The following is a 19,879-nucleotide window of genomic DNA, read 5'->3' on the forward strand; positions in this document are numbered from 1 at the left end:
CTCCAACCCAAGGACCAAGGTAAAAAACACTTAAGACCACCAAACTTCCAACACCATGTGCAATTGGTGGAAAATATGCCACTTCCTAGCGAACAGTATGTGAACACGAGCTATTGGTCTTATTGTATCGCCGTGCATATTGAATATAAGGTCTTTTTCCGTATCTATCTTTTTCCCACAATCCAAAAGTATTTTTTTAGAAAAGGAAAGAAAAAAAGCATCACTACTTTAATTAAAAAAAAATCTACTTGATGTGTTATCGAAACTTTAGACTTTTGCTTTTGGCACGGGAGACGCCCCGCGAGTTGCTAACACCCCTTTGTAATCGAAACTCCCCTCCTTTAATGGGGGCTTTAGTCAAACTTTCTAGGTTGACTTTAGTCCATTTCCCCTCCTGCTTGTGGGCCTTAAGTATGATTTACCTATATAAAATACATTATTACAAACTTTTTTTCTAAAAATAATTTAGAAGCTGGACACATAGACTCTAAGTAGTTTTTTTTTTTTTGGTCATATATGAATTCTAAATATTTAAAAATGTATTTTCCATCAATTATTTTCTACCGAAGGAGAATTAATTTCGCAACTCCTGTTATCTCTCAATTATATCCTCTTCGTAATGAGTTATAATGTCTATGAATTTTTTTTTTTTAAATTATTGAGTATATGGTTTAGGAAAGTAAATTTAGTTAATGTGTTGTGCATCAAGTTTTGATCACTTTTTTTATTCAATTTCCACTTGATTTACAATAAAATCGTGATCCATTTTTTATGTGTTTGTCAGTTTAGTACCATGACGTGCATTCACATACAATTATATTCAAGAAAACGCATCCAAAACACCCGGCTTTCAAATATCATATTGATGCATAAATCTTCTAAAAAACCATTGAAGTTGTCTTATTTCTGCTCCGCGAGGTGCCGTTTGGTTTTTATGAGCACAAAAGCGGGAAGGAGAACCCCACCGTGCTTAACCATCCTCTCAAATGTTACCCTAGAGTCTAGCAATGATTAAGGAATGTCAAGGTCAAGCGATGCTTGCAAATGACAAGTTCAAATTGTCAATTTTCTCAAATGCCATCCAAAATTCAAAAGGCCGGGATTGACAAGCGAGTCACTAGCTCCGAACGCCTCCAGCGCTGTGTCACATTCCTCGTGAAATGGAAGACAGATGAACGCAAGAGGAGTATGGACAGATAAATAAATAAAAAAAGAGAGAGATAAAGTAAAATAAATAATATCATCATTGGGTGGCCAAAATCAAAGTTAGTGTAGAACACGTGCTACGCACAGCTACTCCTTTTTTTCTTTTCTTTTTTTTCGCTAATTGAATAGTTTTCATTTATGTAAAGATAGGTTTGTAAGTTAGGTCTTTTCACTATAAAATAATAATATTATGGTAAGTTCCTATCTCTGTTCTTTATATTGTTGGACTTATGCACATGCACGCAAGCACATCTGTATTTTGCACATATAAGTGAGAAGGAAAAAATCGATTTAGTTGAATTTATTTAGTTTTCTTTTTTGGTCAGTAGTCAAATATATTTATTTGAGTGGACTCATAAAAGTTATTTTGGTTCTATCGTTTCTAAATTATAAATGCTAAATATTTTCAATTTTAAAAATAACTAGAGCTTGCTTTGCCTTTTTCCTTACATTGTCAATTTTTTTTTCTTTTGTAGATGTATTTAATAAATGGAATGTTTATGTTTTATGATCTCCCTGCCTTAATTTAATATTTTTTATTGCTTTCTACAAGGCATTATATATATATATATATATATATATGCTTCTTTCAGTTTCCTTTCCTGTTTGGATCCTTTCGTGGTTTTTTATTCAAGGAAATCATTATATAAAACAAAACAAAACAAGAAATAAGTCAAAACTCGCCTAACGCCCATCAAGTCCGTGGGCCATGAATACTTGGGAGAGCAGGCAGCTACTACGTGCACCTTCCCTCGCCGTAAGTCTATTTGGTCACTTACCAGATTTGACGTACTAGATATTGAAAAAAAAAACAAGGTCTTTTCATAGTCCGTACAGGAGTCATTCCTTTATAATAATTAAAAAAAACCCTTAATTCTGCCTCAAATTTATCACAATTCTACCCCAAACTTCTTTTCAGTCTGAAAAAAAATCCCCTAATTTTCATTTTAGTCCCTCTACACGTTGAAAGATCATCCATGATTTTTCAAGATTATCGGTATTGAGAGGCTATTGTTGCTCCATATAAAAGTGGAATGATTGATAATAACGCATGATTGATAATGAACCTCTAATTAATCCAAATATTGAAAGTCTTGAAGAAATTAATGGTGATTTTGGGACACGTGGGCAGATTAAGGGTTCAAATGAAAGTTTGAGCTTCTCTTTTTGGGACATGTGTCTAGAATTTTTTTTTAGTAAAAGATAAGATTATATTGACTTTAAACAAACTCCTATTCAAAATGTTGTGCCCACATAAATCTGACTTTTTCTATTTGACATGAAAGGTACACTGAATCTCTCCAAACAACAACTACTAAAATATAAAATCACGAGTAATTAAATATGTCACGATCTTTAGAAAATTATAAATGGCTATCGTTAAAAAAGGAATCAAGATGTCCACTTGCGCGGTACAGAGATAGATTTGGGATTGAGCCTAGATCGATCTAGGATTTTGGTTAAATTATCGCGAATTAAACAATCATCGAGCGACCTCGCACGGGACAAAACAAAGAAAATTTAGTCTAATTTCTGCTGATCACGGCGATACTGGACCGGCGAGATCTGACAGATCGGATTCGCCTCGGTGGGCAGTGGGCAGTACGCAACCCGGGCTGGATTACCCGTGATCGCGCACGTGGCGGGGCGTGAGTGGAGCGGTCGCTGTCGCTCGGTGATACTTCGGTCAAACCAGGACTCTTCGCAGGCTGTCAGACTATATTTTATACCGAGTTATTTAAGGGGGAAAAAGGCATTGTTGTATTAATCGTGGTGAGTGAGAGATTGCCAAGCCACAAGACAAGGACAAAAAACATTTTCAGCCGACGTCAGCGGTTTGGCCGAGAGAAAAGAAAGAAACACTTGAGGTCGATTGTTTCACGAAAAATAACTTTTAAAAAAATATTTTTTGAATTTTTCGGTGTTCATTTCATGAAAAATAAACTACTCAAGGAAAATATTTTTCATCATTAGAATAAACAACCTTCAAAGATGAGAAAAATGTTTTCCACTTTTCAAAAGTGAAAAACATTTTACATAACTTATTCTTCTTTTCACTAACACATTTTTGTTTTATTTTTATGATTTCTTTTTTTTTTTTTTTTTTTCTTTTCTTTCATTCATTTTCATCTGTCTTCCTTAGCCTTGACCGAGCCGGCGCCTAGGCCACGAAGGCTCCGCCTAGCTTGATCTAGCGGCCACGAGACGAGCCGAGCCTCGCCGACCTAGGACGGAGCTCAGGCCTCGCCAAATCTAGTGAGTTGGGCGGGGCTCAGCCTCGTCTCGAGCTCGCTAGAGGTTCGCCGGCTCTGGCGAGCCGCGAGCTCGCCGGATGGGCGGCGAGCTTGGGCTCCCAATCCAGGGCGAGCCCGCCGACCGTGAGCTCTGACGCGAAGAGGAGGGAGGGAAAGAGAGGGGTAGGTGCATCACAGAAGACGGAGGATTAACCATCGCAACGCGGAAACTGACCGACTCCCCGCCGACAGACCTGATCGCCGATCCCCCGAGTCAACCCCCGAGGTCGGACGGAGGAAGAAAGGGAGGGAGGGAAACGGCAATTAGGGGAAAACGAAAAGCGCCCTTGCGACGACCGCCGCCGATCAATGCGAGGAAGTCTTCGCTGTCAACGTCGCCGCCACCGCGAGCCGGCCGATTTGTCGTGGATTGAGAATTGCCGGCGGAGGAGGAAGGAGGAAGGAGGAGGTAGAAGGAGGAGGAAGGAGGAAGGAAAATAAAAAGGAAGAAAGAAAAATAATAAAATAATAAAAATTTGATTTTTCAAAAATATAAATAATTAAAAATTCATTTTAAAATATAAAAAATAAAACTAATTTTTTGGTCAATTAAAAATAATAAAATTCAATTTTTGATAATTTTCCTCAAATAATTAAATTAGCTAACGAATGGTGAAAAATATTTTTCACTTAAAAGTTTAGGTTTTAAACACAAAAAATAAAGTCATTTTCCTGGAAAATGACTTCCAAAAAATGTTTTCCGAAACAAGATATTTTCCGCGAAACGAATCGGGACTCGCATTTAGACCTCATACAATAACTGTCCTAGCTCTACCGTATCTTTTGTTTCATTTCTTCCCGGTGGAACAATCACAAATACTTTTTTGATTATGGATCTACTACCAGAAATTCAATGCGTAATCTTAGCATTCGATGTGTATTCCTGAGTAATCTCATTTTTCAATTATTCAACCACAAGTTCAATGTTTCGATTGAAGAGAGGAAGCGAGGGGGGAAAGGACACTGGAAAACGCGGGGCGGGCATTTTCTGCTCCTCCCTTGACTTAAAAGAGTCTTAAACGCTCCCTATTTTTGCGTCGCGACCATACCATCATTCGTGTGGCCGACGCTTTTATTACGATTCCGGATTCCCCAAAAATGGTTCCTGACCCTTTCTAATTTTTTTCTTCTTCTTTTCCTTCTTATTTCCATGCCTTTGACGTCTCGTTTCTAGGGTCTTATAGCATCGTTCCTGTCGTCGTGTTTTCTCTCATCCGGGCCATTTTTTTTTCTCATCAAGTCGCAAGGCCTTAAGGAGGCAAATATCTGTGACGCCAACTTTGCCACCCTCCCCATTTTTGCTGGCATCGGCATTGGGTTCACAGTTGACATCCCTAACGAGCCCCTTTCATCGCTGACACAGCCTCTTCCTTCTTGCATGTGAAAGGTGATGAGCCCCTTTTTATCATCGCACGCAGTAAAAAGTAATATTAAAAAGCCCGGCCAAGTGCCAACCACCCATTCTCTCCTTTTTTTCTCTTCCCCTTTCTAGATTTTCCTCTCCTCTTCTCACACGTATGAGTGTTGTAGAGAAAGAATAGGTGTCCCCACCATGTGCTGGCATAAAAGTCTTGGGCAATAGGTGAGCTGTGTGCTTTTAGATAAATGTTAAATGAAATTCAAATTAGTGATTTTATTCGATTGCAACTTTCAATGTGATGTCCGAATGTTGAAATAAAAATTGTGCTTTCACATATTAATTTCTTGGAACACATGTCTATAATGATGCATTGTTCTTTCATCATTGGTAGCGGGCTGACTGCCTCCGGCTGTCAATCGCCAACAAAGTAGGAGTGAGTGAAAGAATGGGTTAAACAAGTATAAACGATGAATCCTATCAAATGCACAATTAGGAAATGGATGTTCGGAAACTAGCGTGGCAACACACTTGGCACAGCGTTGACTTTTTTTCTTTTTCTCTTCCCCCGCAAAGCCGCCGCCTAGCGTCGCTACGATCCCCTACGCCAGTCCAAAAAAACAAAAAACAGAACAATCCCCCGCCGAACCGAAGAACGAGCTCCGATTGGGGGGGGACGAAATCGAACCTATGGATCTGAGAGCAATGCCGAGGACGAGGAGGGCGACAGTGTAAGGCACGCGCGTGCCGCGGAAGAGGTGCCGGCAGGCGATCCCGAGCACGAGGCAGATGCCGACGAAGATGATGGCGTCAGTCGGGTTGGAGGAGCCGCCGCCCCCGCCGTCGGCCGCCTCGGCCAGTATCCGGAAGGGGAGCAGCTCCTCCCCTCCACCTCCGGGAGAGCAGCCATCGAGAGAGATGCGATGCGATCGATACGGAGAACGGACGCGGGACTCGCTGGCGATGGAGGCGGGCGGGCGAGTGCCGTGGGGAGTGAGAATCTCGGGAATATATAACACGGCCGCGCGACCACGAGGGAAGGCGAGAATTATAAACAAAAGGAGAAAGCGAGGGCGGGGGGGGACAGCGACAGGCGGCGGCGGCGATTCCTCCTCCTCCTCCTCCTCGCCGACGGGGCTCTCTCCGGCAGGGGCTTCCTTTTCTTCTGCTTGCGTGGCGCTAAAGAGCTGGGCGGTGAAAATAGCTTGGATGTCGGATCTCGGGGGATTTAAATTCAACTGTCATGATTGTCCAAAAAAAAAAAAAAAAATTCAACTGTCATGATCCATCAATGAAAGTGATTGCGCTGGATAACTTCTCAATTTGATAACTTCCGGTGATTTTCTCCTTAATTTCCTCCAGTTTTTTTCCCTCCCTTGTTGTTGTTATTATTATTATTATCCTCCTAAACCATTATTTCGAACGATCAAGTGAATATATATGAGTTAATATTTTCCGAAAAATCTCAAACCGATACAATTGTCACGAATTTAAAATCCCAAATTGAACCATTTTTTTTTTAAATTTACCTTTTATTAATTTTTATATCAAGAAATTGCAAATTGGTATACTCATGATATACAAAAGGTAAAACACTAAACTAATATAATGGAAAAATTTACTGTCACCCATCATCAAACTTAGCAATTTAATGGAAAATTTTAACGAAAACTAGTGAAAAGTAAAATTGTCATAGATATATAATTTGGAGTTTTTTGTGATCAAAGTATAATAATTCAATATTTTTTGTGGTATTAACCCTAAATATATACATATATATATGTGTGTGTGTGTGTGCGCGCAAATTGTAGTAAATTTATGCTGTAAATTAAGCATTTTTGGGAAATTCAAATATTTCCGCATTAGAAATTATTCATCAAAGCTGTTCGAAGCACTTACAGACGGACTCTCTACGTCAAGACCAAAAAATCAAACTCCCCTCAAAAAAGCTTGCCATAGATAATTCATGCCAAAAGAGAATCGAAAGAGGGCATGATGTCAAGATAATAAAAACAATTATCGAGAAGTATAATCGCCAGCAATCGATTTGACGTCGAGATTTCGTTTCCAAAAAAGAAGCAACTTAATTGGGCCTTGCTTTCCGATATTGTGGGTGAAGAAAAAGATTGGGTCTTTTAATTTTGCAACTCGCCAGTGCTTATAATGGGAAAAAAACAAAACAAAAAATAAAAAACAAAAAGGAGAAGAAAGACATGTTGGGGAAAGATTTAGGATGATAAATAATGGATATTGGGATGATACGTAAGTGAGGTTGTAGTGGCGATTGATGATAAGGTCCAAGAGCGCCGCCTCGACCATTCAAGCTCGGTACGTCAGCCGTGGCCCTCCTTGACGTTGACTCCTGGCCCATCAAGGCCGCCGATGAATGGGCTGGTCGATTTCCCATGCGGATCGACTCCGTTCGTACGCAATTAGGGAAAACATCCAAATTCCAAAGGGCACATGGATCAGTACGAACTTAATACATTTATATCTTGAAAATTATCTCACATCGATAGTAAAATTAACTTGTGATCAGTCTATAACCGTGACGAAAAATCTCACAATTTAAGTTAATTTTTAAGCTGAAAAAGGTGTAAGAAGGAGATTGTTGACTTGCCAATGAGTCTAAACTCGATAGTTTGTGGCTCCAATGTAAGACCCAAGGTAAAAAATATTTAAGACCGCCAAACCTCTTAACACCATGCACAATAACATAATTGGTGGAAAGTATGTCACTTCCCAGCGAATGAATAAAATAGGGCTCAATCACAATATGTGGACACGAGCTGGTACTCTTATCGTATCGTCGTGCACATTGAATATGACATATTTTTCTGTACAAATGATCATAATTTATAACGTATCCATCTTTTTCCGGCGGTCCAAAAGTACTTTTCTAGAAAATGCATAAAAAAAAAAAGCACGGCTCCTTTAAATTAAAAAAATCTACTTGGTGTGTTTTCGAAACTTTACACTTTTGCTTTTGACAGGGAGACGCCCCTCGAGTTGCGTGCGCCCTTCTGTAATCGAAACGCCCCTCCTTTAATGGGGGTTTAGTCAAACTTTCTAGTTTGACTTGAATCCTTTTCCCCTCCTGCTTGTGGGCCTTAGGTATGATTTACCTATATAAAATACATTATTACAAACTCTTTTCTATAAAATAATTTAGAAGCTGGACACATGGACTCTAAATAGTTTTTTCTTTTTGGTCATACATGGACTCTAATTAGTTTAAAATGTATTTTCCATCAATTATTTTCAACCGAAGGAGAATTAATTTTGTAACTCATATTATCTCCTGATCATATCCTCTTCATAATGAGTTATAATGTCTATGAACTTTTTTTTTTAAAAAGTTATTGAGTATGTGGTTTAGGAAAGTAAATTTAGTTAATGTGCTGTGCATTAGGTGTTCATCGCTTTTTTATATTTAATTTCCACTTGATTTACTATAAAATCATGACCCATTTTCTACGTGTTTGTCAGTTTAGTACCATGATGTGCATTCACATACGATTATATTTGAGAAAACACATCCAAAACACCTGGCTTTCAAATATCATATTGATGCATAAATCTTCTCAAAAACCATCGAAGTTGTCTTATTTATGTTCCGCGGGGTCTCCTCTGGTAGGAGAACCCCATTGAGCTTAACCATCCTTCTCAAATGTCATCCTAGAGGCTAGCAAGGGTCAAGGAATGTCAAGGTCAAGCAACGCTTGCAAATAACAAGTTCGAATTGTCAACTTTATCAAGCGCAGTTGATAATTCAAAAGGTCGAGATTGGCGAGCAAGTCACTAGCTCTGAACGCCTCCGGCGCCATGTCACGTTCCTCATGAAATGGAAGACAGATGAGCACAAGAGGAGTATGGACAGATAAATAAATAAAAGAGAGAGAGAGATAAAGTAAAATAAATAATATCATCATCAGGTGGCCAAAATCGAAGTTAGTGTAGAAGACGTGCTATGTACGGCAACTCTCTCTCTCTCTCTCTTTCACTAATCGAATATTTTTCATTCATGTAAAGATAGGTTTGTAAAGTTAGGTCTTTTCACTATGAAAAAATATTTTATTATAGTTAGTTCTTATCTCTGTTCTTTATCTTGGACTTATGCACATGCACGCAAGCACATATGTATTTTGCACATTTAAGTGAGAAGGAAAAAATCGATTTAGTTGAATTTATTTAATTTTCTTTTTTGTCAGTAGTAGAATATATATATTTTTTGGTCTGTCTAAAAGAAAATCCCCTAATTTTCATTTTAGTCCTAAATCTGCCAACACGTCAAAAGATCATCCTTGATTTCTTCAAGATTATCGGAATTGAGAGGCTGTTGTTGCTCCATATAAAAGTGGAAGCATTGATAATAACGTATGATTACAATAATGAACCTTAATTAATCCCGATATCGAAAGTCTTGAAGAAATTAATGGTGATTTTTGGACATGTGGGCGGATTAAGGGTTCAAATGAAAGTTTGAGATTTTCTTTTTCAAACAAAAAGAGGTAGGGGGCAAAACTGAGATTAAGAAATTAGGCCAGTCCTTCTACTTCTAACTTTTATCATCTCTTGTCCAGAATGTTGCACCCTCATAAATCCGACTTTTTTCTCTATAACGAGGAAGGCACCTCTTGAAATAATGATTATCAAAATATAAAATCACGGGCAATTAAATATCTCGCGATCTTTAGAAAATTACAAATGGCCATCGTTAAAAAAAAATCAAGACGTCCACTTGCACGGTGCGGAGATAGATTCGGGATCGAGCCTAGATCGATTCAGGATTTTGGTAAAATTATTGCGAGTTAAACAATCTTCGCCTAGCATGGGACAAGACATAGAAAATTTAGTCTAATTTCTGCAACCCGGGCTGATTACCTGCGATCGCGCACGTGGCGGGGCGTGAGTGGAGCGGTCGCTGTCGCTCGTTGATACTTTAGTCAAACCAGGACTCTTCGCAGGTTGTCATATCATCTTTTATGCTGAGTTATTTATTAAGGGGGGAAAAAAGGCATTATTGTGTTAAGCGTGGCTGGGGTGAGAGATTGCCAAGTCACGAGACAAGGACAAAAAAGATTTTCAGCCGACGTCAGCAGTTTGGCTGAGACAAAAAGAAAAAAAAAAAAACACTTCGATTGGAGAGAGAGAAAGAGAGAGAGAGAGAGGGGAGGGACAATGGAAGACGCTGGCCGGCCGACACTTTTATTACGATTCTCCAAAAATGGTTCCCGACCCTTTTTATTTTTCTTCTCATTTCCACGCCTTTGACGTCTCATTTCTCGGGTCTTGTAGCATCGTTTCGGTCGCTGTGTTTTCTCTCATTCGGGCCATTTTTTTTCTTCCTCAAGTCGCAAGGCCTTAAGGAGGCCGATATCTGTGACGCCAACGTTGCCATCCTCCCCATTTTTTGCTGGCATCGGCGTTGTGTTCACAGTTGACATCCCTAACGAGCCCCTTTCATCGCTGACGCACCCTCTTCTTGGATGTAAAAGGTAATACCAAGAAGCATCGGCATCCAGCTTACCATTGACCTCCCTAATGAGTCCCTTTTTGGCCCCATTTGATTCAGCTTTCTTAAGAGATTTTGGGCCTCCAAAGCCCATTGGAAAATATATTTTGCTTTTGACAAATATTTTTAAAAGCTCATTAGTCAAATATTAGCATTGGGAATACTAAAAACTCAATGCAGGTCCAAATCCTTTGAGTATTCGGCATTTTGAAAATGCAAATTCACTGTTCATTCATGTAATTATTAATCTTCTTCCGCATTAATTTTCGTCTTCCTCGCCTAAGAGTCGGGCTTCTCCAGCAGCCGCTATCACTGCTTAGGAGTTGCACGTCCCCTGTGACAATCGCCTGGGGTGGTGCGACCCGCGACCCAGGCGGCGTCGACTGGCGCGCCCGAACCAGGCAACGCCGCTTGGGTCCATGCAACCTCATGCCACCAAATCTGGCGGTCCGTAGGCCAGATCTGGCCTCTGTGACCTTAGACGATGGCATTGCTTGAGGTCGCGTCCCCAGGTGGCGTACGACCTCAAGCAGCTAGATTTGGCTGTCCAACAGTTGGCCAGCGGTTAATCGGCCACCGAATTTGATTTTCATACTTTAAAAAAAATAGCAAAACCCCATTACCAATGTAAGTTTTGCCAAACGGTATTTATGCTAAAATTACTTTTCAATGCTATTTGAGATTATAATTTATCAAACAGTGTAACATTTCGGAAAACCTCTTTATTTCAAAGGTATTGTCCAAGTGCATTTCCCTAAAACCAAACCAAACGGGCTTTTATCGTCGCACACAATAAAAAGTAATATTAAAAAGCACGGCCAACCACCCACTCTCTCCCTTTCTCTTCCCTTTTCTAGATTTTTCTCTCCTGTTCTCACACACATGAGAGTGTAGAGAAAGAATAGGCGTCCCCACTATGTGCTGGCATAAAAGTCTGGGGCAATAGGTGGGTTGTGTGCTTCTAGATGAATGTTAAGTGAAATTCAAATTAGTGATTTTATTTTATTGCAATTTTCAATGCGATGTCCAAGTGTTGAAATAAAAATCATATTAATTTCTTGGAACACATGTCTATAATGATGCATTGTTCTTTCATTTATGTTGCAATTGTTGAGCTGTAAACTCTAGTTGTGTGTAGAGTTAAATTTCAAGCTAGTTTCTGAACAACCATTTCCTAATCGTGTGTTTGTTAGGATTCATCATTTATACTTGTTTAACCCATTATTTCACTCACTCCTGCTTTGTTGGTAATTGACAGCCTGAGCCAGTTGGCTCGCCACCGATGATGACATGAAGGATGATCTTTTCTGGAACTTGTTGGGGTTGTTGGTGTATGTTTCTTGTTTATCTTGCCTTTGTGCATCCATTTTTATTTGTATGAATGTCAGCCAACTCTGGGATTTTATTTCTGACCAAAAAAAAAAAAAAAAAAAACCCTGGGATTTTATGGCATTGTAGCGTTAAAATTCAAAGAAGCAGTACGACGTCCCGGGTCGTGAAAATTGCTTGAATTGCAAAAGAGTTGTGTTGAATGTGGAACCCGGAAGAAAATTGCGTGCCACAGAAAGAAGTAAGACGAAGAAGGAAAGTGCCCCCCTCACCCCCCAAAAAAATAAAAGGAAAAAAAGAGTTACCTTACATTTGACCAAACAGAAAAATGTACCACTTTTATGGAGACGTAACGAAAGTGGTGAGCCACTTAATGGATAGCATTACCAAAACACAAAAAATGGTGTCTAAATTAAAAGAAGAGTGGAAAATGTACGATCCTTAGTAAACTTTAATATAATTTGCTTAGCAAAAACAAAAAATTATCGTAACTTTTAGTTAGATCTGACAAATTTAGACTTCCATTGCTGAATATGTTGTATTTTTGTGGTTTTTATGATCAATATGATTTGACTGCCCTCAATTTTTCCATAAAAATTACCAACATGGCAGTCACTAGGGATGGACAGCAAGTTTAGTTCAACCGGCAAACTAAACCGATTGATGATTTCAAGAAACTAGAGCCAAGAATCTATGATCGGTTCAATATACAGGAACCAATTTTGAACTTCTTTTGGAATAAATATGATTTTGCACATAATCACTTGACCAACATATGCTTTATAACGAAATGATGCAACTTTTAGGTTTCGTTCGTTTCGCGGAAAATAATTTCCAGGAAAATAAATGTTTTTCAGATTTTCCGGCGTTCGTTTACGGAAATAACTATCTTGGGGAAAATGTTTTCAATGAAATGAAAAAAGTCTTCTAAATTAAAAGAAAATGTTTTCCATTTTTGAAAAGTGGAAAATATTTTTCTCCCTTGATCTCTTTTATCTCACACTTTACAAATCCTCACTTCCTCCTCCCTTTTCTTCTTATTCTTTTTTTTATTTGAATTATTTCTTAATTTTCTTTTTTAATTCGAATTATTTTAATTTCCTTTTTTCTTTTCTTTTCTTTGTTTCCCATCTTCTTCTTTTTGGCTAGTTGTCAATCATTGCCAAGCGAACCTTGAGCCCGTTGATCTCAAGCTTGTACTTGCTGATCCGGCGAGCCTCGAGCTTGACACTCGTGCTCGCCAACTGGGAGCAAAGCAAGCCTCGCGCTCATCAGCCGAGCTCGAGGCTCGCCGGTGGCCGGTCGCGGGCCATCATTGTGGCCGGTGATCGGTCAAGAAAGAAGGAGATGGAAAAAAAGAAAAGAAAAGGAAAAATGAAAAAAATAAAAAAAAAATTAAAAATAATTAAAAATCAATTTTAAAAGATATGAAAAATTCATTTTAAAAATAAAATAAATGAAAAGAGCATATGAAGGAAAATATTTTTCTTACTGAACAAAGTGAAAATATTTTCCATTTCATTTTCAGATTTCATCCGAACACCGGAAAATAATTACATTTTCCTAGAAAATGACTTTCCTGAAAAATATTTCTAGAAACGCCACATTTTCTGCCAAACGAACGAAGCCTTAAATTAATTAAATTTGACTTTTCCAACAACACAAATTTGGATAGGTTTGGTTCCCGATTTCAATTTTTGAAAATTGGGAGTCACAAGATCCATTTTCCAATTTTATGAAGGGGGCTTTTTTCTAGGAGATGATGGTGGTGGAAAAGTGGTGATCATAGCTCAAGAGGAGGAGGAGTTTGTGCTCAGGGTGGACCATATCAAACAATAAATCGGTATCCTCTCCACTCCTCACCAAAAGGTCCAACCATGGGTCTCCTACCAGGTACCTTTGATAAAGTTAATCTCACTTGGACCATTTTTTCCTTCTAGATGGTCTATCGTCCTCATCGTCTGGAGCATCTATACAAAGGATACACTAGCAGTCAATATCCCAAAAACAGTGTCCTAATCAGGGATATTTATTATAATAAATCGATCGTTTGTCTCGGTCAAAGGTTTCTATGATGGCTTAGAGTTGAAGGAATCGTCAATAGCACAAGGATGTATTATCAAAATAGAAAGAAAAAGAAAAAAGAAGAAGTCTCTTCCTTTTCATTACTAAACCATTCAACAATTCCAAATTGGATTGGCTTGAGATGCCGCTTTCCTTGGACTCCTCTATTGCCCTCGAGACGCTTCTTTTGCGGTCTTCTTGCTGTCGAGCTCTCTTGCCCTCGAGCTCCCTTCCTCATGCCCGCCTTCGTGCTCGCCTCTCTTCCCTAGTAAGATTTCTCTATTTGCGTTGAGTTCTCTATAGAATTTGTGTTGATAATTGCTAATCTAACTTATTTTTTAGCTACATTGGCAATTTTCGTTCTCGATGTCGTGATGTCACTTTGATTTGTGGTTTTTACAATTACTTGGTATGCTGGTTCGTACTCTCTTAGTTTGGATTGATTTCAATATCTACTTTGCTTGTTGAGCATTTTTTCAATATGTGGTTTCCATCTAATGGAGCGATGTCTTCAATCTACTTTTACATGAAGAACCACATGGTCGATTTGATTTGTTGGTCACTTGTAATTTGATGGTCAATTTTTTTGGACAACTTTGTGGTGAGCATGGAGTTTTTGACCATGTCACCTTGATTTATGCTTTGTTGATTCGTCTTGATTTGGCTTCACTTCAATTGCTTCATTTGCTAGAGTTTCGCCAAGGTCTTGTACCTATAGGTTATCGAAAAGTGTTCAACCGTGTCCATTTCTCGCTATACTAAAAACTTGAGTGAGCATTTAGTGTATTAAAAAAGAAGTGAAAGATTCTGACTAATATGCCAAATTATCCATATGAAATGCAAGTGCAATTGTCATAATAACAATGGATTTGCACAATTATATAAGAAGAAATGTTGTGACTAATACGGATTTTGATCAGCAAATTGGGATATGATCATGGATATTTAGTTAACCATGATACTGTAAGTGAGGGGACAAGAGGTTGCATCTCCTAACATGGCACGTTTAAATGATCACCCAAAACCGAACCAAACGTAGCCTTAGTTGGCCTCCATGGTTAATGATGAGAGGGCTGTCACACTAAGACAATTCGGGTTACAAAAACAAGTGAAGACTATGAAAAATTATTTTTGTTTTGAATATCAACCTCCAAATAGGAAATTGATGGAGTTGTGAAGTCTGATATAACAAAATAATATCAAAACTTAGAGCTTCTTACTATTAATGACATATATATAATTTACATTGTAACTATGTATGATCTAGACTCCTGCTATATATTTGGCCAATATCTTTTATAAATGTAACTTTGAAACTTGTACCTTTGATATTGATATTAATAGTGAAAAGATTGCTTAGTGCGGCACCAAGTTTTTCTCCTCTGATTTTGAAAACATTTTGAAAGGGTGTTCGCATAAAAAGTCGCTTGTCTTCTTCTCTGTTTTACCTCTTTAAAGATTCGCGTTCCTAACAGCCGTCACCAGGAAAAAATTAAAGGGCAAAAATCAAGGGAGTCAACTACCCACACTAAGAGAGCGAAACTTCTGCGCGCATGCTACATAGTAAATGTAGCATGTGACTAGTAGCTCTACTATATCTTGAAGCTAAGCGGGCAATCCCTACTCCAAAAAGCACTATTCTAACTCGAGAACGTATTCTGTGAGTTGATAAATTCAACTGCTCGTCAGATAGAACAAAGATGGCAAAAGGGTCGCCACTCGATGTAATGATGCTATCGCCATGATAAACGAAAGGGACCAAAAAAAAGGCATGGATGTCAACGATCCCAGCTGGGAGATAGTGACGCTTGCGCGTGTAATGCTAAGTAGTAGATGCAGCACCTGCATGAAAGATCGACCTGAAGTTGAGCGACCAATCCCTGCTTCCAAAGCTCCGTTCTAAATTACGACGCAATGCACGAGTTGGTAGGGATAAAAGACTAGTCAGATGTCACGAAAACAACGCTTATGAAAGCGTGTGGTAAAAAGAATTACAACTTGATCCATTGCGTAAGCCACGGAAGTCAACGACGTAAAACTAAGAGCGTGAAGCTTATAGTAGATTGTAGCATGTTGACGTCATAATTCGGTTCGTCCCCATTTTCTCTTTGAACGAAAGTCGAACGATTTCTCCGTAGCTTCATTTAGCATCTTCTTCGTTGCCTGCTGTAGCTGAACAGACGGTTAGATTGTCCCGATTCGTAGAACCACATTTCTTGAGGACCTTGTTGTGTTTTAGGAGTTGAGATGAGAAAATTACCTAAAAAATAAAAATTTTATTGCACTTGTGTCAATTTGGTTTTAAATATTTCGATTGCTCCAATTGAGTTTTAAACATTTTCAAGTTTTGCCAATTAAATTCAATTAGCCAATTTTAGTTGAAAATTGCTGATGTTAACAATAATCGTCACACGTAGTACGGTCAATGCCAACGTTGACAATTTTTATAAATTTTTTTTAAAAAAAATTCTCTGAATTTTTATTATTTTTCTTTTATTTTTATTATTTTCCTTTATATATATGTTTCAAGGTTGGTGAGGGCCAGCAGACTCTTGCTGGACTTGGTAAAAAAAAAAAAGGAAAATAAAGAAAGAAAAGGAAATAATAAAAGAAATTAAATAAAGAATTAAAATTTAAAAAAAAAAATTATCCACATCAACGCTAATTATTTTATGTGGCACTATGGTGTCCACATTAGCAATCTTCGACTAAAATTAATTAGATTGATTCAATTGATAAAATTTGAAAATATTTAAGATCCAAACAACATAATTGAAAGGTAGGAGATTGAATTAACACAAGTACAAGATAGGGACGGAGCACATAGACATGGAGTACTAGCCGCGAGATCCCATCGCTACTACTCTTATGATCCTTGGAGGTTTCAAGTTTCCTCAGCTAGAAGCAGGTGTCTTCCGACACCAATTGAGGGTCGCCTTGTCTGTCCAAAAGATATAACTATCGATGGGCTGTTGGAAGTGTATTTTTTAATTTAACGTGTTGGTGCCTATACGCTTCAATCCCCAATTTGACATGGTACATTTTTTTCAACCCTATGCCTAGCTCTATCCTCTAGGTGGTTTACTTTCAGGGATGCTGAGGTTTGCACGAGCTCTTGACGATGCAGTTCAAGGACTTTTTACTCAGGTGCTAGCTGGCGCAAAGGAAGGTCTTTTCATTTCATCTACATCGGCTTGATGACGATCGGAAACGCATTGAATACCAGGCGAAAGGCGGCCCGGAAGTGGGGGACGCGATGAACACGAGCCGCAATTATCATCGTCGAAAACCTTACTTTGCACGTGCATAGTTGGAAAAGACGAGACATGCACCGGACGTACTGATGGGACTCTAGCGTCTCGGCCTTTTTCCGCCCACGCGAGATCTTTGCCCCGGGCATCAAGAGGTCGATTCATCATTACGACCAAGGGCGGCGTGATCGTTCGTGTCCGCATGACTTTGTCCTTTGTCCCATTCTGACGGGACGGTGTAATGGATCGTTTACTAATAACGATCGCCACGCTTAGCACGAAGACTAATCGTCATCGATTTCCTGAGGCCGCTCTCGAAAATCGCAAAGCCGTGGGCTTTTCCCGGTAACGGGACTAGCTCGGTTTCGCAAAAATTTCAATCCTAACCCAAAGCGACTCCGATACCAATTTTTTTTCCTTGTACCAAGCAAATAATTTTCGAACTGACTTACAAATAAATAATTTAAAGCCCTAAAACTTATCCAAATGGTGTAATAGGGTCGTAAGATTTTAAACTAAAATTTATTAAATTTGTGCATTTGAATCATTTCATTAATTCTATTTAATTTTGTTAACGGAAAATGTGTGTGTGGTTTTTCCCAATTACTTTCTTAGGACACGTGGTATTGATGTGATGCCCACTAACCGCCATGTTTGAAAAACTTTAAAAAAAATTTAAAATGAAAGAATGATAAAAATTTTAAAAAAAAAGAAGGAAAAAAGAGGATAAAAGAAAAAGGATAAGAATGAAAAAATGTAAATAAAAAGCTTAACATTAAGGGCGTTTGTTTAACAAAAAATGAGTTATAATAATTAAAAACATTTTTCAAAAATGATTACTTATATTGTTTAGAAAAATTAGTAAATGCAAAATCTTTTCATCACGGGTGACAATCTATGCATAACAATTTTTGTGAGGGATGAAAAATTAGTCTATCCGTTTATTTTTGTAAGCAACATAAGTGATTATATTTCGAAAAATATTTTCCAAATCACTCTTTTTTTGCGAAATGCATCCTAAATAAAAATTAAAAAAAAGGCAAGATCTTGCTAGCCGCCGGCTTGTAGAGGTTTTGCAGCGGAGTTCAATGGCAGGCTGCGGGGGTTCATCTTGGAACGTTGCTTGCATTGAGGAAGTCTGAAAGGACTATAGCCGTCATGATCTAGCTCAAGGAAGCACAAGCGATAAAGAGCTGCCATGGTGGAGCTTGCGTTGCATTACCGTCGCTTGTTCTTGGGGGAATAGCTGGGAAAAGGAGCCAGGGTGAGTCTCAAGCTGTCTTATCAGACCATCTACATTCTCTTTAGGAAGGTTGAGGATGCGCAGTCAACAGTAATGGAAACATGCTTGAAGCCACTTTTGTAGCTGGGAAAAAACGTCTGATACTGCTGGCCAGCTCTGTAGAATCTACACTTTCTGTCTAATTTCGATCCTGTCATATCGACCGCGATGTGATGCTCGCTTAACAAACGTGCAAATTCTAACCACGATCGTGATATTTGAACCAGGTTATCATTCTAGGGTCCTAGTCGTAAAATTCCCAGTGCCTGTAGCATCATGGAATGTCAAGGCCCTTATTAAGTCTTGAGGCCCATTAACGTTAATCGTGGACGACAAACTGATGTTGTACGGAGGTTAGCTTAGGAACCCATAAAAATGTTGCATTATCTTGCTGTGTAAAAGCTGGCTAGACAACCGTTGACAACCGTTGACAACCGTTGTTAAACCGGTTTTCACATATCCGATTCTCGAGTTTCTAGTCCTATTCTAAAATCATGCTCACCCCAACTTCTTATAGCTCTCTTTCTTCTTAGGGCATATGGCTTGGATCTGCCATTGCGTATTCCTCACATGTGGATCTGTGGGGTTCTACACATCTCAACTGTACGTCCGGCACATATGCTATTCTATCAAGAGCGACTAAGGGCGTTTATGCTCGAACAGCGCTTCAAAGTCCCATCACGTTCCTTCCTATGGATGAAATGTCGCGAGGCCCGCACTACAATGTTGGGTCAGGACATGGGCGTGAACTGTTCATCTTATGTATTAATAGTACCAAGACTAATAGTGTTCATCAACCATGCGCATTATAACGCATCTGTCTTCGCATCGACGCGCGCACATACACGTAGGCACGCAGTAACAGTGCATACTCATGACACTTTTCCCTTCACTATGGGCGGCTCGGACGTCTTCAAGGCTGTTTCCATCATCTGGTGATGTATTCATGGCACCGAGACGAGTTCTCTCGGTCCTTTTCCAGGTTGAAGATCCTTATGTATGCATCCACAAGGGTGCATCTTAGGGCATGGAATATATCATATGTAATACCACCATTTTGTAACAAGGACTGTCTATCAAGAGAGGGAGGATGGAATGTCCTTTCTCTAGTAAGTTAAGTACGATATTTAAAAAATCTGAGTCTTCACAACAAAAGTGGAGGGGGAGATTGCTTGATTCTCCGTGGCTTGTATAGGCATCCTTTTCTCGCCCGATATTTAATTTTAGTTCAAAGGAATAACATTTTTAATGAGTGACATTTGGGTCATCTATCACATTACATGAGGTCGTATTACCCTTTATAAATACCAGATTTTATTGAAAAAACATCAATTTTGACTTGAATATTTTTCCTTATAAACAAGAATTAATTTTTAGTTAGTACTTAGATTCGTTTCTTATCGAATTTTGGTCCAATGATATCTTTAAAGATCTGAAATATCATTTCAGTGTACATGTCTTTTTCTTTTATGTGTCACTTCATACCATCTGTAGTTTTCTCCATGTTTACCTTTCCCTCCTTTTCTTTCATCATCTTCATTCTCAATTTGACCCTAAAGAAGTGCCTCGCCGAGAAGAGCG

Source organism: Eucalyptus grandis, chromosome 7, assembly GCF_016545825.1.
Source record: "Eucalyptus grandis isolate ANBG69807.140 chromosome 7, ASM1654582v1, whole genome shotgun sequence".
Lineage (NCBI taxonomy): Eukaryota > Viridiplantae > Streptophyta > Magnoliopsida > Myrtales > Myrtaceae > Eucalyptus > Eucalyptus grandis.